Source organism: Cupressus sempervirens, chromosome 3, assembly GCF_028749045.1.
Source record: "Cupressus sempervirens isolate cs-2001-9-10 chromosome 3, ASM2874904v1, whole genome shotgun sequence".
Classification (NCBI taxonomy): domain Eukaryota; kingdom Viridiplantae; phylum Streptophyta; class Pinopsida; order Cupressales; family Cupressaceae; genus Cupressus; species Cupressus sempervirens.
Window position 1 is genome coordinate 428,842,538 of NC_143120.1, and position 8,203 is coordinate 428,850,740.

General features: G+C 29.8%; 1 pseudogene; it reads right to left on the minus strand.

The window, feature by feature from the left end:
• Positions 1-296: 296 nt before the first annotated feature.
• Positions 297-7,423, minus strand: LOC149566854 (receptor-like protein 51; annotated as a pseudogene).
• Positions 7,424-8,203: the final 780 nt, after the last annotated feature.

Below are 8,203 nucleotides of genomic sequence, written 5' to 3' on the forward strand. Positions count from 1 at the left end.
ACTGAAATTCACAAAGCAACTATTTTATCAGAGTATAATTATAATGGGAATAATACTCTTTAGAATTGTATGGTATTACACAATCTTGTCCTGAAAATATAGGTACAATGTCTTTAACGAGATATGGAAAAAATGCCAAGATAGCAAATAGAGGGAGGTATTAGAAGATAACAACTCAAAATCCTTTTGGATCTTATTGTGTCACTTAAATATCAATAATATTACATGTTCACATTAGAATGGTATTTCTGTAGGTGTTTATGAATTAATAGACTAACTACTAAGTATTCTATCTGTTAAAAAGAAGCGCGGAACTCAAAATGAAGGCAGGGAACACCAAGGCCAGTATTGCCCAAGCAGATTTCAGATTTGCCTGTCCAAAGCAGATCAACAAAACAATGATTCTGTATATCTCTTTAGGTTAGACAGAAAATGAAGAAAACAAATAACTGTCAAACACTTCTCAAAACTGATAAGAGTGAAATTAGGTGTGTCAGCCTGGAATTTGATGGCCGTAATGGCCGTTTTTGTACTTTTTAATCTATATATTTTTTTAAGGCTGTATAGAGTAACATTTTTAATTTTTTTTAAACGGTCAATATAAAACTTATTACAAGATTATATATATTTTAATCTATAATATAAATATATGTTTATTTATGTATTTTAAATGATAAATATGAATGTTTGTAAGTTTTAAAATATTTTTAAATGAATTTAGAAATTTGCAATTATTAATAATTATTTTATTAGATATTAGTTTTGCACATATTACTAATTTATACTACTAGTTTATATATATATATAAAATAAGTCGATAGATATCTTTCTTGAGGCACCTATTGTACTGAGTCAGGTTATGAAAATAGGCACCTCGAGAAGGATATCTCTCAGCATTATATATATAGCACTTGCAATGCAAAATGGAAAACATTATTTTTTTAATTATAATTCGCTATAGTTAATATATTTTGAAAAATTTTAATTAATAAATATTTAACATTATTATATATTAGTATATGTTTTGTATATTAATTTTAAAAATTTGCATAGAGAAAAAATAATAATAGTAATTTAAAAATATATTTTAAAATCATATAGATAATTATTTAATGTCATAAAAAGCGAAGAAATGTTATACATTGTATTTCTAAACAATTGAAGCACATTGAAGCAATATAGAAATTTTTCTACAAACATGTGTAATAAAAAAATACTTAATAATCATTGAAAGAAATGATGACATAGTCCATCACAAAACTTAATAGTGTAATATTTATTAATAGCTATTCAAAAATTGGGTATAATAAAAAATTGTATTGTTCAAAATGTTGACAATATATTGACAAATAATATGTAGAATATTTTTACTTTTTCAACCATGGATGGACTAGTAATAACTCTACATTTCTATGAAGAATTTTTCATACTTCAATTGAGAGAGTAGACTTTACATGAAATAATGCAAGTATGCCATAATTTGCATGCAACAACCTGAAAGATGGAATGACTTGGTGTATTGTGAATGTGATTGTGTAACCAAAATTAAGAGTAGCTATCAACCATTCTTCGAGTGGACCCTTGTGATAGCTGATTTTAGATTCTCCTTTAAGAAATTTCATAAACTTTATACTAAGCTCATCAGAGAGAGTGTGCTTCCTAAAATTTACTATTGAGGCAATGATAATTTGATAAATGCATCCTGCAAGATAAAGATCATGAATCTCATGGTACAAAGCATCTGCCCATCCACAAAAATCTACATCTCAATCTAAAGGTGATGAAATTTAACATCTAAGTTCATCTTCACTTTTGTGGCATAATGGAAGTTGAAGTACAGAGCATAGTTGTAAAATTTTAATTGATTGTTCCTTGGTCCATTGTTTATAATTCGACTGGTCATTCTATCCCTTATCCAATACCGAACACTGAACTCCACTATGTGAAGGATGACATTTTGTGGAAGTCTACAATGAAAGTCTCGTAACCACTAGTAAACCCATTCCAAACGTAATTTTTCTAACATCTTCATACACTGCATGGAAATTATGAAAAAATATATATATCATTAAAACGTGATAAAGAATATGTTTTTTTTTTCAAAAAGGAAAGAAATGTTCCATAAAGGATAGTAACCATAATAATTAAACCAAGTTATTTTACATAAAATAGATTTGATCAAATTGATACCTTGACACACATTTTTTAAACATTAGTATTTTTTGTATTGAAAAAATATATTTTATAAATATATGTTTATTTATGTATTTTAAAGTGATAAATATGAATGTTTCTAAATGTATTTTAACGACATATGTCATAAAGAATTTGCTCATAATTTATTGAAGAAAACTATATTATTTGAATGTAATGTATTATATTGAATTTTTAAAAGAAAAATTAAAAAGAAAGAAAACCACTAACATAAATACCACCAGCCAATTAGAAAAAATAACACATGACATACTAGTGTAAAAATTAATAATAATTTCATAAACTATACAATACGTTCTTTAAAGTAGTTTTAATTAAAATCTTTAATAAATATTATTTAATAATAATAATAATCTTAATACTATATATATATATATTAAGATAGATTTTATATGAAATATATTTATTGAAACATAATATTAATCTTTAGTACTTCTCTATATTATATAGAAAAACACCACCAAAAATACAACCAACCAATTGTAAAAAAAAGAGTATTTACTAAAATAATAAAATAAGATAATTCAAGAACATTACAAACATAATAATATCATGAATTATATTGAATTTTTAAACACAAAAAGAATAAGTAAGTGGGTTTTATAGTCCACGACACTATGCCATAGTTTTTGGGTTTACATATGGTGACAGTGATATGGGACTACCTCGTACTCTTTTTCGAGAGGCGCTTGGCACTACAAACGAGACGTACATACCCTACCCCCCAGTGGGATTTGAACTTGTGACCTCTCTTTCAAGAGTACAAGTTCTCCACCACTAGGCCAACTCAGGTTGCAATAACAAAAATACAACCAACCACTAACAAAAATACAACCAACCAATTAGAAGAAAGAAAAAGTTAAAACAAAATAAAAATAAAAATAATATACTCAAAAATATTACAAATATAATTTCATATTATTTAGAATGCACTCAAACTAATTGTAGAAAATGAAGTGAAAGCATAAGTCTCTGTCTACATAGGCGGGACTAATAATTATTATATTATATATTAGTTTTGCACATATTACTAATTTATACTATTAGTATGTCTTGTAATGTTTCTATTTTGTTTTTAATATATTTATATTAATTCAAAATCTTGTTAAATTAAAGTGTACAAATCTAAAATTTGTTTAATTATTTTGAAAAAATCTCATATATCATTAATTTATAATCATTTGCTAATTTTATTTTATTTTTTATAGCATTCATTAAAACCTTGTGTAAATTACAAAATTCTGCTTTCACCTAATAAAATACCATTCATCCAATGGCATGGGAATTCTAAGCAGTGATATGAGGAGTATAAACTCTCTCGGTAATGAATTCAATTAAGCATAAATTATCATGCATAAAGGTACTAGTAGCGGCCAATCAACACCATAAATGTAAATAAATATAATAATAAAATGAAAAATAAGTATGCGAAGTATCAGCAATTGATCCTCCTTGATTCCAGATTTTAAGGGTTCCCTATGAAAAATATTTCATATTCTGAAAAAATAAACATCTGTCCAAGTTCCAACTTTTGTACTGTACGTGACAATAGGGAAGAGAAAAGCTATTTATGTGTGGGATGTTTATCTAATAGTGCTTTGGAAACCATTTTCTGATAATTGTTTTCCGCAGTGAGACAACTTTCCATTGCAAGCAAGTTCAAAGGGAAATCTATTTACTAATTTTGAGATATAACGATACTGGTAGGTCTCAAATTTGAAAGCCATAAGGAAACATATAAATTGTAGCTATTAAATAAAGACATAATAGAAACTGAGAAGATAGAATTATCATTCACATAGTGCTTAGCAAAAAAAAATGTAATTTTAATGAAGTCTCTTTCCAAAACAAAATTGTAAGAAATATATTTTTATATTCAAAAATTAAAAAGTTATATTAATGTAAACAGATAAAATAAAAATTATAAGTGAAAAAAGATAGAAAGTACAAATAGAATATTTTTATTACAATATAAAATTTCATAGGACAGATCTTTTGCATTTTTAATTGGAACATCGTCTTGAGACAACTCCTACAACTACTATTACAAATATTAAAGTGACCAAGACAATTGAAACAACTAACACAGATGTTTTACCCTTATTAATGTTGTGAAGGGATACTATTACACCTTCCATAGGTGCTGGACTAGGAGCATTCCCATAATATATCATAAAGGGTCTTCCTTCCATGTCACAAAAATCAGCACCTCCTGACATCGTGCTTAAAAGAACAGTGTCATTAAAACAAAGCTCACGGTTGCCCCCAACTTTGTAAGTATGAAGGTTTAAAACAAATGATGTAGTAAAGGGCAAGACCTCATGGAAGTTGTTATTTCGGAGGTCCAAGTACCGGAGTCTATGGAATTTGGCAATGAAAGTCGGAATAGTGTTGTTTAATTGATTATTACTAAGATCAAGATATGTCAACAAAGTGAGATTCTTCAACCCAGCTAGAATATTTCCCATAAGTCTATTTGAGCTTAGATCCAATGACCGCAACTCGGTAAGAGAGGAGAGGGTAGGAGGAATGACCCCCTCAATCATGCTCTAAAATATGAACAAAGATTAAAATTAGACTAAGTGTTTAAATTAATTCAATGAGAGTCATAATAAAACTATACATTATAAGCATCCACATATATAAATATTCATACCTGAGATATTTCCAGCATTGTAAGGTTTTTTGGCCATGATTCAGGGAGGGTGCCGCTGATATTAACATTTGAGATGGTTAGCCGCTCAAGGTTGCTCATATTTTTTGTGATTCCTTCCAAACCACTGACACTTCCATTTACTAATACATCTTTTAAAGTTAACTCCTTCAGACAATGGAGCTTACTTAGCCAGGTACCAGGAAGGGCAAGTAAGTTTGTATGGTTAACTGTGCGGCCTAAACTTTCAATGCAGCTAAATGTAGAGACAAATTCAGTTAATGTGGTAGGGAGAGGTGCGATGATCATGGGACAGTCTCTAAAATAAATAGATTGCAAGGTGGTCAAGCTGGCTAAGGAAAAATTGGAGAGGATAACATTTGGGGAGCAATATTGTAGCTCCAACGATACTAGGTGCATGTAAGGGCCAAGAGTGTCATCGCATATTAACCAATTGCTATTGCATGGATCCTACGGTATAGTTACTCCAAGAAACTCTAATGCCATTAGTTGATTAGGATCAAGAGTCCCATTGGTGACTCTAGGCTGGAGAACAGGGGAAGGTTTTTATGCATGGACAACTAAAACTATGAGGATGTAACCTATCAATGGGGAGCAGAGGTGATAGGGTGACTTCACCATCTTTTCAGCAAATAAACAAACTCAACAATACAAAATTCAAATCTGACAAAATTCCATAAAATTTAGTTAAGTCATATTCAATACAAATGGAATTCTTTAAAAAAAGTAGTTTGTCTTAACAACATAATAGAGTAAAAGGAGCTCTTAGACTTCTACAAATGATTGAAAGTATCTCTTAAAAATAAAAATAAAACTGTAATTATATACTTTTAAAATTAATTTAAATTTCTAGTCACTATCTAGTTTTTGATGATGAATTAATAAGTACAATTCAATTAAAAAGGTAATATCCAGGAATTAAAAATTAGTCAAAATTATTAAAAAATTAATATAAACATAAACATGATAATACAAACATATTTAGATAATTCTCAAGAAGATGGGTCCAAGAAACATATGACTTTAATACTACCAAAATATGCTAATAATTTAGAGAAGTTAAGGAACAATAGCTTTTTGTTAGTGATTTTTTTCTTCCAAAATTAAGGAATTCTTTAAAAATCTAGTAAGAATAGTAAATTCAAAGAAGCAAAAAAATGAAAATAATGACTATCTCTAAACATCATATACTAAGAAATTTAGAAAAATATTTAATTATAATTTACTATTGTTAATTTTAAAATTAATCATTAATGTGTGATGTTTAAGCCACCTAAAACCAATGACACTAAAGGGATAAATGATTTAAACATATTTAACAACCTTTTCGAAATAACCTAAACTACTAGTGTTTCCTTAGAATAAGACTCTCATTTCCTAAAGTATTGAAAAGATTCTCATTTACTAAAGCATCACAAAATGTAATGACCTTTTCTGTTTTCATTCAAGGTGAATGGCTTGTGGGTATAAATCCTTCATTGCTAAATCTATCTTGGGTCACACTTAACTTCTATGTTGAATCTTGTTGACTTATATATTCAGTCTACTACTAGATCTTCTAAAATCTATACAACAGAAAGGGCCAAAATCACCTACATAACCAATTTGTTTTTATTTTTTAATAAAGTAACATTCATTTGTAAATTTTAAACTAATTAATAAAAGTACATTTTAACCCCTGCATAGACAATGCCAATTAACTATATCTGTGTTCATGATATAGAGACGGATAGCTCATATAGTGATGTCAAAGTAGGAGTCGTGCTATGGGAAAATATATATGGTTATCTCACTAGACTAACAACTCAAGATCACTGAATACATAGCAAACTTGGGACACAATGTTATGCAGTAATGACTATGTACATGGTACGTAGTGTGCAGGGGTTATGGCAATCGCTTATATGAATGGTGGCAGATAAAAGACATGAGTATTTCTAAGGAACGTGCATAGTTCAATTTGGTCTTATTCCTACAACAAAGAAAAAGATTGAGATGCCAAGCATAAATAAGATCTACCTAATCTCATCCCAAAGTGAAATCATTAGGAGAGCATGCCCTTGTAAGAAAATGATGTGCAACAAAACCAGAAAATGCATAGATATAACCAACATGAATTATTATCAAGGATCCAGCTCAAAAGACTATTATGGAAGCGAGATCAAGTACATTGTTATGGCAGAGGGAACAAGTAGGAAATCAAAAATATGCTTTCAATAGCATTGACAATATTACCAAAAGGATATTGTTACACTGGCACATTAAATTAGTTGTAAACAAGTTGATATGAGAAAATACATTGTATTTAGTAATATATTTCAATTAACATTACTGTTGTGACCACCAGTCACCATCGCCCCAGCCTAGTCCCCCATTTATTCTAAGTTTTTTCCAGCTGTTTCCTTCTTCTGCAGAGCGCAAATCTGAGGGAGTCACATAATAGAATCCTTCATTTCCAAAAAACCCCGCTCTCGCATGCAGAGGTGCAAATTTGGAGTGGATGCGGAAAATTTTGAAAAAGACAAAATCCGCCATTTCATAAAAAGCCCACTCCGGAAATCATGGAGCGCAGTTTCAAGGAAATGGAGGAATAGAATAAATTCCTTCACTCCAGCAAAATTCCGCTTTCATGAAGTGGTGGATCGAGCGCAATTTAGTAGGAATGAAGGAAATTTCATGCAAAGAAAAATCATCCATTTTGGGAAATCTTTGTAGTTTCTTGTTAACTTTCAAAGCTACATGATACCAAACTTAACCTTTTCATCAGGCCTAACTATAATAGATTTGTGGCAAAGGCACATTCGGTTTCCAAGATGACATAGTTTCTTAATCAACAGGTCCAATATTTCTGTGATGTGATAGGAGTCGATGTTCGAAGGCTCCACTCTTGTCACTACACCGGACGAAGCTACGAGTTTCAAGTATAAATTAGGGAAAGGCAGATTTTTAAGGTGCTTATCGACTTTTGTAGTGATGGTCTTCATCGGATTTGGATTCTGATCAAAAAATTCGATCCTTGTACACATGATTACTCTGTTTTGGGATTCAGGATTCCCGAAAATCATGGAGCACAGGTCAGCAGAACTAAGGGAATGGTCAACTAATGAAAATCTCCAACGATTTTAAAATTGCATATCCTTCATTCTGAAAAAGCCCGATCCCAAAAAGTGTGGAGCGCAAATTTGAAGAAGTCATGGAAAAGACAAATTCCTTCACTCCATCAAAATTCCACTTTCATAAAAGTGCGGAGTGCAAGTTTTAAGGGAGTAAGGAATATTTTGAAAAAGATAAAATCCTTGATTTCATAGAAAACCC